This window comes from Nycticebus coucang, chromosome 4, assembly GCF_027406575.1.
Source record: "Nycticebus coucang isolate mNycCou1 chromosome 4, mNycCou1.pri, whole genome shotgun sequence".
NCBI classification, from domain to species: Eukaryota; Metazoa; Chordata; class Mammalia; order Primates; family Lorisidae; genus Nycticebus; species Nycticebus coucang.
In genome coordinates this window covers 48,722,848-48,745,632 of record NC_069783.1, presented here as the reverse complement: position 1 = coordinate 48,745,632, position 22,785 = coordinate 48,722,848, and the positions used below count along the sequence as shown (strand labels likewise).

Below are 22,785 nucleotides of genomic sequence, written 5' to 3'. Positions count from 1 at the left end.
TCAAATCAATTTGGTATGTCCAAATTGTATTATCATGAGCCATTTAGACATTAGTGATTAAACTACTTGAATAGTATGTGTTTATGCAAAGTGCCTGCCACTCTATGAGGTACAGCCAGAGGTCCCACATATCTGAGGCAATAACTCAAAATTGTATTTTTTAAACTAAATATGTTGTTATTTGAAAAAATCTTAAATTAAAAATATAATATATAAATGGCAATAAAATTGTATTTTTGATTGTGTTTTATGTAAGTTCACAACTAGTAAATAATCTATTTGTTATTACTGCCTTAAACATGTATTTGGCAGAAAATGAAAAGTTTTTATTCATAGTCAAACATCCGTGAAATACACATTTAAATTTGGCTACAAAAGAATACTATGTTTAATTGGCTCAAAAGTATCACTCTACTGAACATATGCAGTCTACATATAAATCATTATATGGATCAACAAGTGTATTAATCTCAAAAGGTCCGCTAATGATCACTATCAGTGAATATTCAAAATTATAGTTCATTTTAAACTAATTAGAAAATTATCCTGGTTTTCCGATAATAGCAATGTCTCATAAAAAACACTCTTAAATAATACCATGAATATGGATGCAATTAAATATTAATCAGATTTAACTTTTAGAATAATACACTGCCAATATTCTCATCTCCCCAAATAATAGTAGCTTAAAATTAGATTATTCTAATTAGAAAGCTGAAGTTCATGCCTTCAGAGTTTTTTCGAATAAACCAAATACAGTGTGATAGTAAGATGTTATTTCTATAATGAATCCTTAATATGCAAACCTTCATAAAAATATTTTAAAAATTGGATACGGAAAGAAACAGCACAAGTCTGTTCTTTGGGAAAAAGTTCATGCATTTCCTAGGATTGACCAAACCAATATTGTTTTGGTTTTCTTCAAATTTTTATTATTTTCCTATGAGCGATAAGATTTACCTGAGTAATTACATTTTTTTTTGAAGGGAGGAACGAATATAAAAGAGTTGAAAGACAAACAGCATTAATAACAGCATTACTGTTTACACACAGAACATTCAATATATAAAACAGCATAATTATTTAATAATACTTCATTAAAAAATATATATAATAGCTGCAAAATGAATTATTGCACAGTCTGTAAGTACATCAAATTATTTTAATCTGTGATATTTCTCTTCGAATGCATTTTTTATTGGAACGAATATAAATAATTAAACACTGTAAATCATATCTATTATTTAGTTAATGAGTATAAGCCAAATATCTGTTAAACATTTTCCACATTTTTACTGAAAGCTTGTTTTATTTATATGCATGCTTCAGTGGTAAGAGTGTAGGCATTGGATTGTAACAGAATGGAATAGAAATAGCAGAACACAGCAATTTTGTTTGTTTTATTTAACTACCCATGCCTTAGAGAGAGTAGATGGTCAAAGATCATTTTTAATGAAAAAATTTGAATTATGGCTTCAGTAACTTCTACCTTTCCAATCTTAAGTTACTTAGTTTCTAAACCTCAGCCTTCTCATTTAAAAAATGAGGGCTCTGATACCCACCCCATGGAATTAGATTAAATGGAATAAGGCCTAGGAGGAGCCTACCGTGGTGCTCAGTGCAGGCTAAGTGTTGAATAAATGAGAGCTATTATTATTTTACATTAATGACTTGAATTAGACATTCTATTTTTTGTTTATATATCATGTCTTTAGTGTTCATAGCAAACACTGAGGTCCATGTTATCACCCTTTCTCAACCCAGCTGGACTTTTTTTGTGAAAATATTAATAGTAGCTTTGTCAAAAAATAGAGCACCCTGGTGCTGAAGGCTATAGCAATACTCAGAGAATTTGTTCTTTTCGTGTGTAGAGTACTTTACTGTCCTATTTAAAATGTGGAGATGAAGTCTCAGACTTTGTTGTCTTGAAGTTTGGGTGGAAAAGGTTGGGGATGAAGCAATAAATGGTGTACAATAAAGTAAAATAATATATTTGCTGCAGTTTTGAAATGGAAATTAGATATATATTTAGTCTTTATAGTAAATAAGGTTTACGTGGTTAATCTGCTAATGTTCTGTAAGTTATTAAAATAGGAAGTTAAGAAGACCCAAATGTTTTAACATCAAACATCTTAACACCAGAAAGTTAGCTTATTTTGAGAGATATGTTGATTTTTTAAAAACGTGAGTTAAAACTAGAAAAACGCGTGTTGCAGTCCGGTGTAATTAAATATGGGATGAGCTTTTATTTCTTGTCCTCGTATGTAGTGCAGGCCTCAAACTAAGGACAACAGGTATTTGAGACCTATTCTTTCTGAGAGCTGCTTGCAGGTGGGCTGGAATAAAACCCCTAAAGCCTAATGGACAGAAGCCAGGACCCTCCACACCACATCACTTTCAAATCAAAATAAGTAAAGAACTGTGACAGATGACTTTTTAGTCATTATAACATGCTTGAAGAAAAGCTATTACTCTCTTCTTAAAGCCAGAAAATGATATTCCGTGGGACAGACTTGTGAAGATTGGATCTGACTATCAGATGAAGGTGTGGGAATTGTGTTTCCTTGCGTTGATGTCTGCTTGGCCAGTAAATGGGCTGACCGCAGGGTGATAGCAGTGGAGCATCCTGCGCACTCAGTGTCTGGGGAAGTGGGACTGCGTATGTTTCTCTTGGTTCAGTGGACGTGTTAGAAAATGGCTGGGCATAGGCCCATTGTGCTGATATAAAAGAGAACTGCCTGCTGAATGAGAGCATCCCAGTAACACGAGTTCCTGAATTGGAAGTGGAACTGTGCAGTGCATTTCAGAAAAATGCCAGCATTTGGACACAAGACCAACTGCTGGATTCCCCTGCCAGCCATTGCACCCGTAAAATCAGCCGTAACTAACTGGTGGAGCATTGCAACTATCCCTGGCCAGGAAGGAAACATTTGCCTTTTCCTCCTCCACTTCCACCTAATGCCTGAGAAGAAGCTGGGGAAGGGGGAAAAGGAGGTCTGTGTGTCTTATCTCAAGCTAATCTTGTGTACCTGCTACCTGCAAGCTTATAATTAAGGTCCTACCTAACTTATTCTGATGAGTAGCAAAGAAGAGATTTGGAGCGGCTCAAGAGCTGTTAAAATTTGGGCCAACATGTTTTAAGAGAGCTTTGCTAAAAATGACAGCTGATTCAGGAAAAATTATCAGAACTAAAACCATATTTGCTTGAGCTTAGATTTTTCAATAATTAGAATATTTTTACGGGGAACACTGGCATACATGAAAGAATGTAGATTGCCTTTGACGTATTTAAATTCACGTTCCAGCGGCTGTTGTAACGAGTGCATAGTTCTCATCTATGATGGTAGCAGTGTCTGCGTTTCGTGTGCAGATCTTGTTATCCACACAAACGTCATGCAGCCAAAGAGAAGCCTGGGATCTTAGTACTGGTCTAGTGTCGTCTACCACTGGCCACTCTATTCCCTCACACAGAACTCTGGGAATAGAGATGAATTGGGGGGAATTTAGTGCAAAGTATTTATAGTAACTCATTGTAAATAATTTTAAAAACCTCAAGTTCCATCATATAGCTGCAGCTTTCTGTGTTCTTATTGGTAAAAGTGAATTACTAATAACAACTTCCTTTAGAAAGGTCAATGAAAATTTTGAATATATATATGCATGTATGTATGTACATATGAAGCTACTAGAACAGAGTATAACATCTGTAAATAGCAGGGGTTTTTTTAATTAAATCATAGCTGTGTACATTAATGTGATCATGAGGCATCATACACTAGTTTCATAGACCATTTGACACATTGTCATCACTCTGGTTAACATAGCCTACCTGGCATTTTCTTAGTTATTGTGCTAAGACATTTACATTCCACATTTACTAAGTTTCACATACACCCTTGTAAGATGCACTGCAGGTGTAATCCCACCCCCTCCCTCTGTCCACCCCCCCCTTTCCCCCTTCCTCCTATTCTTAGGTTGTAACTGGGTTATAGCTTTCATGTGAAAGCCATAAATTAGTTTCATAGTAGGGCTGAGTACATTGGATACTTTTTCTTCCATTCTTGAGATACTTTACTAAGAAGAATATGTTCCAGCTCCATCCGTGTAAACATGAAAGAGGTAAAGTCTCCATCTTTCTTTAAGGCTGCATAATATTCCATGGTGTACATATACCACAATTTATTAATCCATTCGTGGATCAATGGGCACTTGGGTTTTTTCCATGATTTAGCAATTATGAATAGGGCTACAATAAACATTCTGGTACAAATATCTTTGTTATGGTGAGATTTTTGGTCTTCTGGGTATATGCCTAGTAGAGGAATTACAGGATTGAATGGCAGATCTATTTTTAGATCTCTAAGTGTTATCCAAACGTCTTTCCAAAAGGAATGTATTAATTTGCATTCCCACCAGCAGTGTAGAAGTGTTCCCTTTTCTCCATATCCACGCCAACATCTCTGGTCTTGGGAATTTGTGATATAGCCTAGTCTCACTGGAGTTAGATGATATCTCAAAGTAGTTTTGATTTGCATTTCTCTGATGATTAAAGATGATGAGCATTTTTTCATATGTTTGAAGGCCACACACCTGTCTTCTTCAGAGAAGTTTCTCTTCAAATCCTTTGTCCAGCCTGCGATGGGATCCCTGGTTCTTTTCTTGCTAATGCATTTGAGTTCTCTGTGGATTCTGGTTATTAAACCTTTGTCGGAGACATAACCTGCAATATCTTCTCCCATTCTGAGGGCTGTCTGCTTGCTTTACTTACTGTCTTCTTGGCTGTGCAGAAGCTTTTTAGTTTGATCAGGTCCCAATAATGTATTTTTGAAGCTGCTTCAATTGTCTGGGGGTCCTCCTCATAAAATACTCGCCCAGACTGATTTCTTCAAGGGTTTTCCCTGCATTTTCTTCTAGTATGTTTTTCAAATGTGACCACAAGGGGTTATTCAAACAATGAGTTGAGAGGTACTATACTCTTAGTAGATTCATGTAACTCTTCTAACCTGAGATGTTTTTATTGTTTATTTTTTAATGTCAGGCAAATAAAACGTGGAGATAGTTTTGGTGAATATGTCTTACCTCTCTTGACAAATAGCAAATCATTTTGATTAATCCTGTTTATATTCTATTAGTATAAGTTTCGGGTGAATTTTAGTATCTAAAGTACATTTGTGAATGTTTTTCTTTTTATTTATTTATTTATTTTTGAGACAGAGTCTCACTTTGTCACCCTGAGTAGAGTGCCATGGCATCATAGCTCACAGCAACCTCAAACTCTTGGGCTCAAGTGATTCTCTTGCCTCAGCCTCCCGAGTAGCTGAGACTACTGGAGCCCACCACAATGCACGGCTATTTTTAGAGATGGGATCTCATTCTGTCTTATATTGGTCTTGAACCTGTGAGTTCAGGGAATCCACCTGTCTCAGCCTCCCAGAGTGCTGGCATTACAGAATTTATCCTATGTATTTTGTCTGGGAAGAGTGTTAGGAGAATAGCTATTTTTAACTGACTGTATACATAGGGAAGGAATTTCAGTATTGCTATATGATCCTAAAATGTGCATTACTCATGTCACTAGGTATATGTATGGGGGGTGTGTGTGTGTGTGTATGCTGTGTATATGATATATATAGTGTATATATAATGTGTGTATACACCACATATATATGGTGTATACACATACATCATATACCAGGCTCATTGCATTCATAGTAAATAAAACATACTACACAAGTGACAATTTTTTACACATGCTTTGAATAGTAGAATAAAGATAAGCAAAGAAAACCTCCTGGACATTATTTCAGATTGTCAGCTTAAGGGCCTGTAATTTCAACTCTTTGGGAGACCCAGGTAATTTTAAACATGCTGTGCTGAGGTCTGATATTGCAGAGGATGTGGTGTGTTCGTGCTCAGGTCTACTAGAGAACATAGCTACCAAGGAGGGATGGGATTAGACTGTCCAAAGCAATGTAATAAGGAGTGATGGAGTGAAATTAAATCAGGACAATTTCAGCTGACTAGAGGGAAAAAGTGTCCTTTGAGATCTTATTATCCTCTGACATATTCTCACATGGGAATTCGTGAAAATGCTTGCATAACTTAAAATTGGCCTGACCACCTAGTGAAGGTTTTTAATTTCAAGAACCTGTCCTAACACTTATTTTCAAAGGCCTACTTAGGAATAAGAAAAACAAACAAACAAAAATGATGTGTATGAATATGTGTGTATATATGTATATGCATACATAAAATTTATTGTACTGTACATGTATTTATATGAATTTACATGTATCATTTTCAGGGAAAATTTTCCAAATAAAGCAGTTTTTAGAGATTCTTTTGGATGGTGGAGACGGCAAACTTCTCATTTGTTTTATTAAGATATAATTCACATACCATATAATTCACTTATTTACAGTGTACAATAATGTACTTTTAGTATATTTGCAGCGTGTTAAATCACCCAATAATAAAATGTGGATGATTTTTGTACCTCCTAAAAGAAATCCCTCTCTTTCCATCTCCCATGTCCTAAACAACTATTATTGTGTCTGTATTCCTCTATTTATTCTGGACATTTCATATCAATAGAATCCTACAATAGGTGGTCTTTGGAAATGATTTTTTTAGTTGTGTGTTTTCAAGGCTCATCTACTTGTAGCATGCATCTTCATTTCTTTTAAATGCTGAATAATTTTCCATCTTACACTGCAGTCTTTTATCCATCATCAGTTGATCATTTAGGTTATTTCCACTTTTCCATTATCATAAATAATGCAGCCATAAGCATTCATATACAAGTTTTTATGTGGAAAGTGCTTTTCTGTTTGGTATTTATATTTTTATGATATATATGCATATGATCTTAAACAATGTAGAATTCTGTAAACATATATTCTGTACATTGCATTTTCAAGGTCGTCTTTTTTTGGATCCTTGAAGGAATTGAAATGAACTGTGATGCATATTCAGACTTTTAAAAATATTTTTGAAGTATCAGAGCTAGTGCTTTTTTGTAGTCTTCCATTATCGTTAGTATTTTTTTTCCTCTGGCTGATCCAAGAATAAATTATCTGTTGAGTTTAGAGGGAAGGGGAGGATATTTTAGTACCAATCCTTTACACATTCCCTCAGTTTTCCATTTTTATAGCTCTTTTATCCATATTCTAATGCAGAAATTGTTATTTCTGTTTCATAGATAGATGAAATTAAAATGTGGAGTTGCTTATGAGTACTCAACCTTTCTAAGCATTATGAGGCTTGTCCTGCTATAGTATTGGCATCTATGTATCTCTGGTGTTGGTGATCCCACCTCACATAAAAAGTCACTGGTAAAAATGGAACAAGTTACGTAAAACTTTGTAAATTATACACACAGAATAAGTGCCCAATAAAGGTTAGCAGTTTTAGTAGCCATAGCAACAGAAATAATAGTAATAGTAATAACTGTGACTAAAACACTGGTTTTATAACAACTAAGCCCAAATTTTTTGGTGTGCCAGACAACATTTATGTAACTGGCTTGCCATTTGGCTATATTTGGCCCCTGAGTGCGTCTAATTTCACACATACTCTTTGGCCAAAAGTAATTCAAATGCCAACATTTATTCACATATATGAAATCACACATATCCGTATGCACATTGAGCGGCCAAAAATAAGTACCCAACTAAATGGCAAGACACATCCAGAAAAGTTTATACACATGCACACAGCTAAAATATCAATTCATGTAACACTTCTCATTTTTAAGGCACCTTCTAAAGGTTGACGTTCTCACTGTACCCAGAGAGCAGCATCTGAGTCAGTGGTCTAATTTTTCTCAATGCATAGATACAAACAACTTGGGAAACTAAAACTGTAAGAGCCAATAGCTACACGTGGATTTAAAGGTAGCATTTGTATTGCTTAGCTCTTTTCTTACATAGCTTACATATACACGCATATATATTTCTAATATTTTCTGTTTAAATGAATGTATTTTTATTAAAGGAAACTTGACAAAATGATAAGAAGGAGGCGTTAGAGATAGTACCATCACTAAAAATCAATCTGTTTATCTTCTTTCAAATTTCTCCACAATTTTTAGTGCTGCTTTTATAAATTAACTTCGTAGCATTGGCATTTTATGTTATTCATATCTTTATTAACATGAGGTTAAACAATGATTTTTGGAAGTTGCGGATTTTGCGTATGTGGTTGTAGGTTCACATTGGTTATATTTGGGTCAAAATATCCTAAAAGCATGCGCTATAATTAGAAAATGTGGAGATTTAAAAAATACATATTTTGTGCAATATTTCACACAGTGTTAGCTTTAAACATTTTACAAATTGTGGTATATATATATATACAATGCAATACTAGGCAGCCATAAAAATGGAGACTTTCATCTTTTATGTTTACCTGGATGGAGCTGGAATATAGTCTTCTTAGTGAAGTATCTCAAGAATGGGGGAAAAAAGTATCCAATGTACTCGACACTATTATGAAACCAATATATAAACACTGACACATTCATATAAAGGATAAAACACAAATATAGTCCAGAAAGGAGGAAGAGAGGAGTAGAGGGAGCAGGGCGAGTGGAGAGAGAGTATTTGGTGGGATCTCACCAAATGTTCACAATGCAATGGTACATTTCAATACAACTAAGTGTATATTATAAATGTCTTACCACAAAAAATCGGTAAGTGAGGTGATTATGTTAATCAGTTTGATGTATACATTTATATCAAATCATCACATTGTACCACATATGATTTTAAAAAGCATTTTTTGCAGACTTAGATTGCATTATTTCTCAAAGATATGGAATTCAGCATTGTTTTTCCTCTGAAAAACTCACATAATCTCTGATACTAGGATTAAGCCTAATTTCATATGTTGAAACTGTCGAATAGCTTTTGCCTCTAAAGGGGAAAAAAAAAGAAAAGAAAAGAACTATTGATTTTTGTAGCTATTTCTTTGAAATGTCATTTTGGAAATATAAACCATGTAATATAACACAAATAATATGTCTGCTCTTTCCTTCCACCCACAAAGCTGAGGCCAACAGAGTTAATCTTTTCATCATAAGAACATAGACTTGCACAACATCATAATATCTTTTCTAAATCAGAAATGGATTATCTATGATGTCTAGGGTAGGATTGTGTGCAGGCTTATACCTGTGTGCCAATATTCGGGATCCAAAGAGCTTGGTAAGAATTAACCTGCTGTCCATAAGTACCCTGGGAAAATTCAGTATGTAGAAATATCAGTCATAAATGTAATTTCAATATTAGCCTTATGCTAAAAAAGGAGAAATATCGAGTAGTGTAAAAGTACTTGAATCCCATGAACTTTTATACAAAAATAAGGTTCAGCCATAACAGAAGACACATTCCAGAATAGAAAGAGCCCTGTCGCAAACCATGGATATGGTTTGATTGTTGGTTTTTCAGAATTTGTGTTTTCTATACAAAGTTGATAAGAAAAAGTTAGGCCAATTTAACTTGCTGTTGTTATTTTTGTAAAACTTGAGGAAAATAGCCTTTCCTCTTTGATGTCAATCGAGGGATGCTGAGTTTTCAATCTTTGACCCTGAGAACTCAATTATGACTTTAATTCAGTTATCAGAAGGCCTGACAATAGGTTTGTTAGCTCTTCCCCTGCACCATGACCTTGGTTCTTCAGGCTCTTCACAGTTTACCATTTATCATCCTCTCTCAGCTTCCGGAGATCTTTCTTGCCATTTTCTGGGATGCCCTCTCAGTGACCTTCAATTCCTCTTCCCATTGACATACAGCCAGTTTTAAATTTTCTGGCCTGTGTCCTTTTCACTGTTTACTATTTTCCAGTATACTCCCAAGTTGTGTAAGTGTTGCTGTGGAGTTATTTAAAAAGTCATAAAACAAACAAACAAAACCCTATGGTAATTGGTTCACTTAAAGTTCACACATTTTTTCACATCCTGTGGATTTTCAAGACACTCCCTTACCACCCAAGATGTCGATTTTGGTTTTACCACCATGGTTAAAGCTATTTGATCTACTTCACCTAATTTTTACCCACACTCACCTATCATTACATACACTTCAACTTTTTAAAAAAGCTTTGCTTTCGTCTATCACCTCCCCCTTAGTCTGTTTCTTTAGCCCAGCGATCTGTTAGTAACGTTATAGATTTCTAACATTATTTGTTAGAAAGTATAACAAAGCCCCCAGAGGACCCAGAAAAGAAGCTTAAGTCAAAAAAACTTCTTTTTCTCTTCTTGCCTCTCAAAAATCTTATGTGTCATTACTGCTCGAGCTCAATGCCAGCTTATTTTCAAACTCTTCCTGCACACTACTCATTTGGAACGAATCACCCTTCCCTTCATTTCCTGTAGCCCTCTGATTGTGTGTAGTGTCTATTGTGGCACACCAGTGCAGCATGGTAGGCTGGTAGCTCAAATGGGCGTGTGTTTCCTCCTTTAATTTATGATTATCTGTAGGCCTAAAAAAAAAGCAAGGTGTATAGAGCCTTGCACAGACAGGATAATCAATAACTAAGTATTGAACAAAAGCAGGCTTGATGATCTTAAAAATCATGGGTGGGGGAAAATATCATTTAAGAAAAAAAACTTTTAAACATCGGTGATGAAGAAGACAAGTACAAAACCAAGAGACTAAGAACAGTGTGATGCCAGCCCCATGAGTGAACCTCTTTGGAAGCAATTCGCTTGCCCTACTCAAGCCTTTACCTATCCACAGCCATGGCCAAAATCTCACTGCCATCTAAAGAGACCCTGAGCTAGATATGCCTAGTTAGGACTCCCAAATTACTGACCTGTAGAGATGGGATAATGCATGTGTATTGTTTTAAGCCACTTACTTTTGTGGTGGTTTATTACATAGCAGTAGACAACAACTAAACCTTCCTTTCTCAATGAAACCCATCTACTGAGACCCAGAATTACCTCCTCTGAACTCTGAAGATGTAAATTGTAAGAAGAGAGAATTCAGTAAATAATTTTAGAACGGTACTCGATGTATCATTTTCCCCAGTATTACATGGATTTAAAACTCCATTGGGTCCTTGTTCTTTAGGGACACTTGATGTGATAATAACATGTACACATTTAAAACATTTTCCACTTAATTATAACCTTATGGCCTCTGTCACTTGTTTTTAGATAACGTTGCCCACCAGAGAGTTTAATGGGGTGAGGGAAGGTCCTGGTGTCAATATTTTTGAGAACTCCCTGTGTGATTCTACTATGTAGCCAAGGTTGAGTATCACTAAACTACTTTGTGATTATTCTGTTTTTAGTCTTCCCATTAGATTATAATTTATTATGTAGCAGTGAGGATGATTTTTATCTCTTTGCATAGCATTTAGCACAGTGCCTTTGATAGAGTATGAATAAAATAATCATTTGCTTCCTGATTTCATGTAGCACAATATCTCTTGAGAGCCATACCTAGAAGGACAATAAATACCAGCCTCAGAAATGAGTCAATGGGCATTGGCAGTGGGAGGAAAACCAGAGAACACCCAGTGCAACAGAGGCCCAGGGAGAAAAGGGGAGGCATTTTAAAATAGGTGGTAAACTTTCACTTTTCACGTAGCGCATTCTTCTTTCAGTGTGGCCTGATAAAAAGAAAAATGCAAGGGAAGAAGAGGAAGAAGCCATTGCTAAACTAATATAATTTTCATGGTCTTCAGAAAGTTCTTAGAGGTAATTTCAAATTTATTGTTCTAAAGTTGTTCTTACTTTTGAAAACCATAGCTCGGTATTCCAAGATTCTATTTTGTCCATTGTATCTGGGTTATATTTACTTTTTGCAGAAATCGTCTACAGGAAATCAAACAAACCTTTGATATATTGGATGCTTTTGACATTACTGTTAGCTAGTGGGAGAAAAAAAAAAAACCTATGAGATTTTTAGAAGGGTTATACCAATGAAAGCTCGTTCAGATTTCTCCATTTATACTTAGTGAACCGTGTGCAGCTACCTGCAAGCTTGTTTGTTACCATCTTTGCCGAAACATTGGCTGCTTTATCTTGTTGTTAGAAAAACTCCAGCTCACGTTTATGGTTTTCTCTTCCCTGTTTTAGGTCAAGATCAATCTCTCTGAAAAAAAAAAAAAAATTAGTATCTTAGAAAACTATGTTTCCTAATAGAAACTCGAGTCAGATTCATTACTACTCACAGACACTAGATAAAGCATTTAATGCAGCAGCAGTGAGGCTCAGTCTAGTAGGCAGAAAATTCTATGGTATACATTTATGGGATGCGAACTATTGCAGAAAGCTTCTAGTAGGTACTGTTTATTGATGCCTATTTTATTATTAAATCAAAATATTTATTAAATAGACGATGAGTAGATCGTCATTCGTAAACTATAGAGTAGTAAAAATGAAAAATAGATTATGAACTGCATCTAGCAATACAGTAAACTGTCCCTTACTGGGTTCTTCTCTCCTACTTTCTTACTGCCGAGAAAGACAGTAAGAAAGAGAGACGGCTGTGACTCACGGCAGAAAGCTGCAGGGATAGTAGGAAAAATCGTGCGGAAACACTAACGAAATTACAGTATTCTGAATGTCTGATTTTCTAGGATGAATATTTCACTTTTGTTTTATGAAATTATCTAGACACAGAAAATAAGTTCTGTTTCATGCAGTCACTCAGGGAGAAAGGGTCTCTTTTTTTAGGCAAAGAAGAGCGGGCCATCTAGTATCATTCGTTTAGATAACGTGCTTGTCTCTGTACCTCCAAGTGATGTCTTAAATTATAAAGCCATGATCGCATGCTCTCTTGCCATTCTCAGAAATAATTCATGGATAAATCCTTCATTACAATAGATTTAAGAATTTGGTTTTCATCAGGATATTTAAATAAAGACACTAATATCCCATTATGTGCTTGTTAAGGTCAGCGTGTTTGTATGTGTGAGAGAGACCAAGAGAGGGAGAGAGATTACTAAGGCACACATGCATTGCCTTCTTATATTTTTTATTTCTGTGTGTAAACCATAATCCTTAAACATTCGCAAACGCAAGTTACATTGGGGAGGGTTCTAAAAGGGGTGTATTTGTCTGGGAGGTGACTACATTGAGCAAGTCCAGTTTCAAAATATGATTTCTAAAATGCTACTTTAAAAACTGTGTTTTGTTGGGTATAATGCACTTTTTTTACCCAAATTTTTGAGGAAAAAAATAAGGATGTGCATTATATGCGGGTAGTATGGAGGGGGCAGTGGGACTCAAGGGACAGCTATGCCTTCTTGCTCAGGCCCCTGGGAGTGCTGGGTTCCAGTTTGAGCTGATCTGAGATCCAAGGAGAAAAGCCCAGAGTGGCCTCCATCAATTGCTGCAATCAGGGGAGGGTAAAGGGCGGGGCTGGCAAGGTGGGCTGTGTAGAGGGGACTGGGAGCCTCACACAAGCCCCAGGGACCCACGTGGCTGCCCACAGGCCAACTTGCCCTTGAAGGTCCCCCCTCACTGGCCATGCACATAGCCATTTTTGGCCACAGCCCCTGATGTAGGAGGAAGGAAAGGGTCCTGGAAAAGAAGGAAAGGTCAGCCTTCACAGAGCAGGTGGCTGTGGGAGGGCAGTACGATCTTCATGTTCAATGGGGCAGCTTTCTCCCTTCCTGCATGTATCTCTCCCAAGAGGCATTTTCCTGAAAATCTGGGCCAAATACACATACACACTGTACATGGAATCCCCTTGTACATGGCAAAGTAGGGTACTTTTTACTAGAAGGAATTTGGTTTTATTTAACCCAACTAGTGTGAAATAAATTTATCTTCTCAATATATTTCTGTGAGAACTGGTGCACCCTGATGACAGGTGTTAATTGGTAGTTCTCTGAACCATTTCCCAAGTAGCACAGAGAGGAGTGATTGTTCCATTCAATGGGGTCCTCAGCTCTAGGCTTTCTTGGCTCTTTTGTTCTGATAATGCAGCAGCCAGCTATGCTCTGCATGGCCAGCCACTGTGAAATGCCAAACACGCACCTTTGTAGGTCTGGAGACAAAAGTAGGCCTTTCTTCTTTGAAGATAGAACTGTGCTCTAAAATGTAATTTGTTTAAATATGGACAACCAATCCCTTCTCCATGGAGGGGGGGATTCTTCAGAAGAAATGTCCAAAGCACTCAAAATTATGCGAAATTCAAATGCCTGGGACCTCACATGAAGCAAATATTTTCGCATGATCCTAATGAGGGATAATCTAGAATGGAGTTTTTTGATCAGTGCACCTTAATGACAACCTGAATAATAAAGACCTGCTTCTTTGGTGTCTTTCGCTGTCAAGGTAAAGTTTCTCCTTGAGGGCAGCAAACAAGCAGGTTAAAAGTGTGTGTGTGTCTGTTTAAAAAAGGATCACGTTGCCTCGATTACTATAAGTAATTATAATTACTTGTAAAGAACTGTATTCACCTTGGTGTGTGTCACACTTTATGGGGGCAAGACATGATTGCAAGAGGGACTTTACCTAACAATTGCAATCAGTGTAACCTGGCTTACTGTACCCTCAATGAATCCCCAACAATAAAAAAAAAAAAAAAACTGTATTCACTCATTCATTTGCAGCATTGGCATTCAAGATATTGGGGAGAAAATCGGAGGGTATAATTAACATGGGAAAATACCAAGGAGGCTTTGGGAGACCCATGATGTGATAGCGTGAAATGTTAGAGCAAGATAGGGTAGAATGTTCGAGCAGCCTTACTTTCCCACAAGTATCCTGCTAGCTGTATTATCGTAGACAGGTCGCTTTCCTTCCAGGGCTTTCTACTATAAAATGAGTGGACTGAAATAATGATCTCAATATCTTTTCTTGTCCAAACAATCTAATACTCAATATGAAAGAGTGTGCCGATTCCTAAGTTCTTTCTTATTTTGAGCCTTTATAAAATTCCTAGGAAGCCTAAAGCTACAGCACTTAAATTGCTATGTGGTGTTGGTAATGCTCCACAGAGTATCTGAACGGTTGGAGGTTGGAATGTGTCCATAGGATGGAAAAGGCTAGTGACATAGTGGAGATAGGAAATTAACCATAGAATAAGGAAGAAGAAGTTATCTTGAGACTTTTAGCACAAGTTAAACTTAAAGACAAGAGGCTTGGCTTTAGAATCGATTGAAATTTCTTTTTTTCTATTGAAGTGTGGTGAATGTGTGAAAACATTTGTTTTTTGACTTGACTTTCACTAGGCGTTTAAAATATGTTCTTTCTCTTATTTTGTAGTCCAGTAGTTAATGAGGGGCTTGGTAGATGTCAAGCAGCTGTGAAAGCAGCATGTCTCTTTATTTATTGATGAAAATCTTGAAGGAGAATTGTGTCTGGAATAAAGAAATAGCTCAGTTGGTGTCTGTGCTGGCTGAGAGAAAATATGCAAGAGGGAAAAAGCTTACAGGGGAGAATTAGGATGGTGCTTATTGCTGGTATTATCTTTAGAAGGAAATCAGTAGAGACAAAAAGATGAAATATGGAGATTAATGAAAAAGTAAAACTTTTTAAGGCAAAACATCAGAAAAATAATTGTATGAAGGAGGAAAGTTACATTACTCCAGTCTCTGTTATAGACATCAAAAACATCAGTACATTTCTAATAGATTAAAAGATGATTCATGCAGTATGTGGTGGCGGGTGCCAGGTACTCATGAGGCTGAGGTGGGAGGATATTTAGAACAAGTGCCAAAAAAAATAAATAAATAAATAACTTAAATGTCCTTGATAAGCTGATGTGCTAATGGGCAGCTAAGAATGGGTCTTAGACCTTCAGGTTCCAGTCAAGGGTCTGTCATGCTTTCAAGCTCCTTTCCATAATAGTGGAATGATATTTACACTGTTATGTCATTCCTCAGGAAACAAAGGTTGAGCACCTAAACTCAAGGATTCTTTCTCTTTGAAATCATGTTCATCAAATGCACCACACTTTTGTGATTCCAACACTGGAAAAGGCAAATTTGTGTTAGTTGAGGAGATATGTATGTGCTTTCTGTATTTATGGAATATATTGATGTATATACAACCATACATGTGCCTGTATTTTTCTAGCATTATCTTACCTTGCTTCTATATTGATTCCATTGATATTTGTCACATTTGCATTCCTGGCTGATAAGGATGTGCATGGCTAAGAGAAAACATGGAAATTATTTCATGTAGAGAATCACAAATGTGACTAGCAACTTAGATGATAATCGAAACTTAAAGAAAGATTTATAAGATACAAATATCTGTTCTTTGCCACACTGCTTTTGATGATGTTTACGGAACTCTGCTAGAGTTCTTCTAAGTAACTATTTTAGCATTATAGGACAGAGCATCTTAAGGCATTTCTCAGCTATAGATATGTGGACCACATAATGACTTCTCGAAGTAGGTCTACCACAAACATAGAGATAATGGGAAGGAACATCTAAGGAATCAACTATAGACAGTGTCACTAATACACATATTATATTATACCTTCACATTTTTCTTTTCACTTTAGAATCAGAATAGTACATATTAATATTGTATTTTAAATCATTTATATTATTAATTGTTCCAATAGTAAACGCAAGTTGGATCGTTGTACAATTCCATTAACAGGTAATACTTCTTCTAACAACAGTTCCCAAGACACATTTATTGCCAGTTTCTCAGTCTATAAAACAAGATAAGAAGCAATTGTGGAAATGTCTGATTGGGGAAAAGGGAGGTGGGTGAGAATCAAAAGGGATGGCAGCAGAGAAGTCTTTGTAAGATTAATTTTTTTCTGTGATGTATAGACTCGTAAATATTTTAAAGAAACTATTGCTTTTCACTATCAAAACAGAGAACTACTATTTTGTGATATTATAAATATGCACAATAGCCCATTAGCCTATAAAATATGTCCAAGTATAACACAAAATGCAAAATCACTATTGAAACACTGCAGTTTTCTATATTACAAGCAGCCAAAGATATTGCGAAATGCAGCAGGAAAACAGGGAGCAGCCGGATCACACACAGTGTTTAAACTTGATCCTGCGGACGTGAAGAATTGATCTTTGAAGTGAACTCTGGTGAGGTTTGGCTAAGCCCAAGCAGCTTCTCTAGGGGAATGTATCTGGTTCTCATCTTGCGTCCTCTGCATATTTATAGGATATAGAATAAGAATGATTTAAATTATGCATGGACCAGAGAAGAACTACTGGCCAAACCTCAGTCCAAGATATATTTGTGGTTTTAACTGTTAGAGTGAAAAATACTTCCATAGATTGTCTAGGTTCTCTCTCAAGGGACACACACACACAAAAAAATGGCTCTGTGTAAACTCTCAGCTACAGAGCCACAGTAATTTGATGATCCTTTTGTTCTCCCCAAAGATGGCTTCAAATTGATAAGCCAGTGACATTTTATGGTTTCCACCCTGTCCATTAAAGTTGATTTTAGGAATGTAAAAATACTTAAAGCTACCTGTTGTTCTTTAAGGAACAGAGAGGGGAATATGGCAAATCACTCAAACGGATTTCCATGAGTTGGAGCAGTCCATGCATGCATGGACCTTCATATGGCCATCATTAAATGAGCCTCAGGTTCATCTCAAATTCCTGTAATCATAACTTAGGAAAGCTTGTTGTTATAGAACTCATATAATTAAATTTCCAAATGAATTAAGTAAAGCCTAGAGAGGTTAAGTAACTTATCCAATGTCGTAGCGCAGAGATGAGATGCAAAATCAAGTCTTTAGACTTCAAATATTCTCTTCCATTGTAAAGTGTCAGATTTTTGGACTGCTAGTATCTATATCAATTGTGGCCACTCATAGTATTTGAAAGTTTGAGAATGGGAGGGGTAAATAAATTGAAATACATTTTTGAACGTTTAATGTAATTCAAAGCAATTTGTAGACCACCTTTTGCATAGGGGTGGACAGAAATTATGAATTTATACTCTTTGATGTGTGAAGGCTACTTGGTGAACTAATGCTTAAAGCATTGAGAGGATGCCCATACAAGATAGCTGGAGTCTTCCATGAGCTGCTAGAAAGCTCGTGAAATACCATAGCTTGCAAATCAGGCTACAGGTGGTCACCATAGGCATGGTAAGTTTGAAAATGGAGAAAGGATTGGACGTAAAAGTCAGGTGAATATTAGTCTCAAAGCAGATCATATTTTGATAAATTTCTCTAATAATCATTCTACCACATGTAATCAGAGCCAGATTACCTGGGTCTAAATTATAGTTCCCCCATCTGCTGGTTGTGTGATTTAGGGCAAGCCAGTTAAATTGGTGAGCAAGTCTCTTAACTCAGGGTTGTAGTTAAGACAAAAGGAATCAAAGTATTTAACAGACAGAAATTATTGCTATATAAATTTTAGCTGTTACTAGTAGTAGTAATAGCAGTAGTGGCGTTATCAGCAGTAGTAGTGCAGGATCCACAATTGTTTTCTACACATGGTTTACATAACCATTTTCAGATTACTCAACTTGTTTTCCAAATTCAAAAAGAATATGTCCTTGAAATTGATTTATGATTATAGAATGATAATGGATGTAGAATATTAAAAGAAAAAAATATACTAGTAATTGACCCCATTTTTCTATGAGTATCTTTTAATTAATTGAAAATTTTTATAATGGATTACTTTGAAGAACTAATCGTAATGCTTAATATATAAAAGGTAAGCTTTTAATTCAAAAGAAAATTAGATATTAGAGATGCTATAAATTGAAAGCTTTACTTGGGGCCATCATAGCAAATGCACTGATCTAACAATTTTTATATGTTTGCCCATAGGGCCGGGAGAGGGAAAGAAGGATAGGCCTTACCAGAAGTCTACCCAAGGCTATACATAATTTTAATCAATAATATGCTACAGTTTATGAATATCACTAAAAGTGGAATGAAATAAGAAGCTGGGACAAGTGGTAAATGGCTGAGCAATTAATTCTACAGCAGCTTTGGTAAAAAGTAAAGGAAAAAGAAATTGTAAGATGTGAATGGAGAAATACTAGTACGCTGACAAGCTCTAAATATGTTTTAGAAGCTGAATTTGATATATTTAGAAATAATAAGACACTGAAGCCTTTCTTTTGTAGTTTTGATTGTGGAACAATTTGTTTAATCAGTGTTATGCAATAACTGCTATGCTGATGATGAGGATTTGAAAGGAGCACCAACAACTGGATTATTTTTATGAAAATGAATAAAGTGAACAAATTAACTAATGACCTTAGTTAGAACTGAATAAGAAAACAAAAGAAATAGTACTATACAAAAACATTGACCTTGTAGTGAAAAGAAAACACTATTCCTAGACAGGAGAAGCAGACTGGGGTTTAGCATCTTTGAAGCATTTTTAAGAATAATATGCCAAACAAGAGCTCAGAAAATCCAAGTCTTCAAATTTTTATGTAAAATTTTTACAAAAACAGAATTACATGAATTACATTATAAACTATTTTGTAGTCTGCTGTGCCAAATACTAAAGGCTTGAGAATATATTCCCGTGTCATTAAATTGTGTATCTTTATCACCATTCTAAATTTCTGCATAGTATTTGATTGAATGGTATTCACTAATTTTTTAATCAGATTACTTCCAGGATGTGTCTAAAAGACAAATAACAGCAAAGTTACTTTTAATCTCTACTCAGTACTTGACGAAATACATTTCATACTTCAAAGAAAATGATACTATAATAATCAACTTTGAAAAAGGTATTTTTCTGTCATTTTTATTGCAATGGATAATCCAACCTCATCTAATTTTAAATGAATTAAAAGCTGAAATTAAGAGTAAATTATTTATAAGATTTTATTGGATATATGCACAATTTTTTTCTAGCTACAAATTGAATTACTAAATAGGATACATAATATTTTCTGAACTTAGAAAATTAGTTCTATTTTATATAAAAATCCTCTCTTTGGGATGTTATTTTTTCTAAACTTTGTAAAAGTATGCTCTCTTATTCCAAATATCTTTATTTATATAACATATGAAGAATCGGTTCTTTATAATTTAGATACGTCTTTTTGGCCAAGGTTTTTATTTTTAGAATGCCATATAGTTGAAAAAGAGCCAAGGTTTTTATTTTTAGAATGCCATATTGTTGAAAAAACAAAAGTTCGTTTAAAAAGTTAATACATATTGTCTCTCTATGCCAGTAATCCCAGCATTTTGGGGAGGCAGAGGCAAGAGGTAAGCTTGAGTTGCTGCAGGAGTTCGAGACCAGCCTGAGACCTTTTCTGTACAAAAAAATTATAAAAATTAGTAGGGCATGGTAGCACTTGCCTGTAATCTTAGCTACTCCAGAGACTATGGCAGAAGGATTACTTGAGCTCAGGAGTTTGAGGTTGCAGTGAACTGTGATGCAGTGCATTCTACCCTGATGACAGAGCAAGACCCTATCTCAAAAAAAAAAAAAAAAAGAAGAGGTCCATCCCTAACATGCTGGGAGGCCGAGGTGGATGGATTGTTTGAGCTCAGGAGTTCAAGACCAGCCTGAGCAAGAGCGAGACCCTGTCTCTACTAGAAAAAATAGAAAATAGAAAAAACAGAAAAACTAGCTGGCCATCAGGGAGGGTGCTTGTAGTTCCAGTTTCTCATAAGGTGAAGGGAAGAGAATTGCTTGAGCCCAAGAGTTTGAAGTTGCTGTGAGCTATGATGTCATGCACTCTACCAAGTGTGACAGGGTGAGACTCTGTCTCAAGAAAGAAAGAAAAAGTATCTTGAATTTGATGGAACTTATGATGAGAAATAAAACGCTTGTTTTTATTTTTATCTTTTATTTCCATTTTTCCATGACCAGCCTGAGCAAAGTGTGAGACCCTGTCTCTACTAAAAATAGAAAAATTAGTTGGGCTTTGTGGCAGGTGCCTATAGTTCCAGTTACTTGGGAGGCTGAGGCAAGAGGATTACTTGAGCCCACTTACTTGAGGAAGTTGAAATACATTTTGAACTTTTAATATACTTCCAAGCAATTCTACCCTGTGAGTGCCATGACTATGACAGCATGGGCACTCTCCTCAGGGTGACAAACTGAGACTCTGTCTCCAAAAAAAAAAAGAAAAAAAGAAAGTTAATGTGCTATATTAATACATCCATAGCATGGAATACCATGAAATAATAAAAGGAAACAAACTATACACACAACTAAGATGAATCTCAAGGACTATGCTGAGTAGAAAACTCCATCTAAAAAAGTTATATGAATATGATTCCTTTCCCTGATATTCTTGAAATGGCAAAATGATGAAGATGAAGAATAGACACATAGACATTTGGAACCGAATAGAAAACCATTAGATGAAACTAACATCTTATAGCCATCTAATCTCTGATCAACCAAACAAGAACATACACTGGGGGTGGGGGTGGGGGTGGGAAGTCCCTATTCAATAAATGGTGCTGGGAGAATTGGATATCCACATGTAAAAGACCCACACCTTTCTCTACTCACAAAAATTGATTCAACATGGATGAAAGGTCTAAATCTAAGGCATGAAACAATGAGAATCCTCCAAGAAAGTGTGGGGAAAACGCTTCAAGTTATCAGCCTGGGGAAAGACTTTATGAAGAAGACTTCTGTGGTAATAGCAACAAAAACAAAAATAAACAAATGAGACTTAATTAAACTGAATAGCTTCTGTACAGCTAAGGAGACAACAACCAAAGAAAATAGACAACCTACACAATGGGAAAGGATATTTGCATATTATGAATTGGACAAAAGCTTGGTAACTAGGACCTACAGAGAACTCAAATTAATCAACATGAAAAAAGTCAACAATCCCTTATAAACACCAGGCAAGACAGATGGATAGAACTTTCTCTACGGAAGATAGATGAATGGCTAACAAGCATATGAAAAAAATGCTCATCATCCCTAATCATCAGGGAAATTCAAATCAAAGCACCCTGAGATATCATCTAACCTCAGTGAGAATGGACACATCACAAAATTTCAAAACTGCAGATGCTGGCGTGGATTATGGAGAGAAAGGAATACTTTTATATTGCTGCTGGGACTGCAAACTAATACAACCTTTTTCGGAGGAAGTATGGAGAACCCTCAAAGAACTCAAGCTAGACCTCCCATTTCATTCTGCAATCCCATTACTGGAGTTCTCCCCAGAAGAAAAAAAAAATTCTCTTACCATAAGGACACTTGCACTAGACTGTTTATCGCAGTTCAATTTACAATCACCAAAATGTGGAAACAGCCTAAATGCCCACCAACCCAGGAATGGATTAACAAACTGTGGTATTTGAATACCATGGAATACTATTCAGTCATCAAAGACTTTACATTTTTTTGTATTAACCTGGATGGAAGTGGACACATTATTTTTAGTAAAGTATCACAGGAATGGAGAAGCAAGAACCCTGTGTACCCAATTCTGATATGAGGACAACTGATGACCTAGTACTGGGTAGGAAGTGGGGGAAGTGGAGAGCAGAGAGAGGGAAGGAGGAAGGAGGGCGGGGGGCCACAAGGTGTGGGCTGGACACAACTATGTGAGAGAATTTACCTAACAAATGCAATCAGTGTAACCTGGTTCTTTATAGCTTCAATGAATCCCCTTCAATAAACAAACAAACAAAAAGGATGAAGAGATTATTGATTTGAAAAGAGTTAGGGATGATGTGGGGAAAGAGATTGTGTGTGGCTATAAAGTGGTAACAAGAGGGTTCTTTATGGTGACAGAATCAGTTCAGTATCTTGTTTGTGGTCACGTATATCTACACGTTATAAAATTACCTAACACACACACAAATGATTGCATTTAAAACTGGTGAAGTTGGAATAAGCCTAGAC

At 35.9% G+C, this 22,785-nt stretch overlaps 1 protein-coding gene and 1 non-coding gene across 22 annotated transcripts in view; both read left to right on the top strand.

Annotated features, from left to right (window-relative positions):
* Positions 1–22,785, top strand: part of NRXN1 (neurexin 1) — a 1,108,798-nt gene that overhangs the window by 810,716 nt on the left and 275,297 nt on the right. The window lies entirely within an intron of this gene.
* Positions 3,311–3,471, top strand: LOC128585220 (small nucleolar RNA SNORA23). Its single transcript, XR_008379945.1, has one exon. It is a non-coding gene; the product is annotated as a small nucleolar RNA SNORA23 (small nucleolar RNA).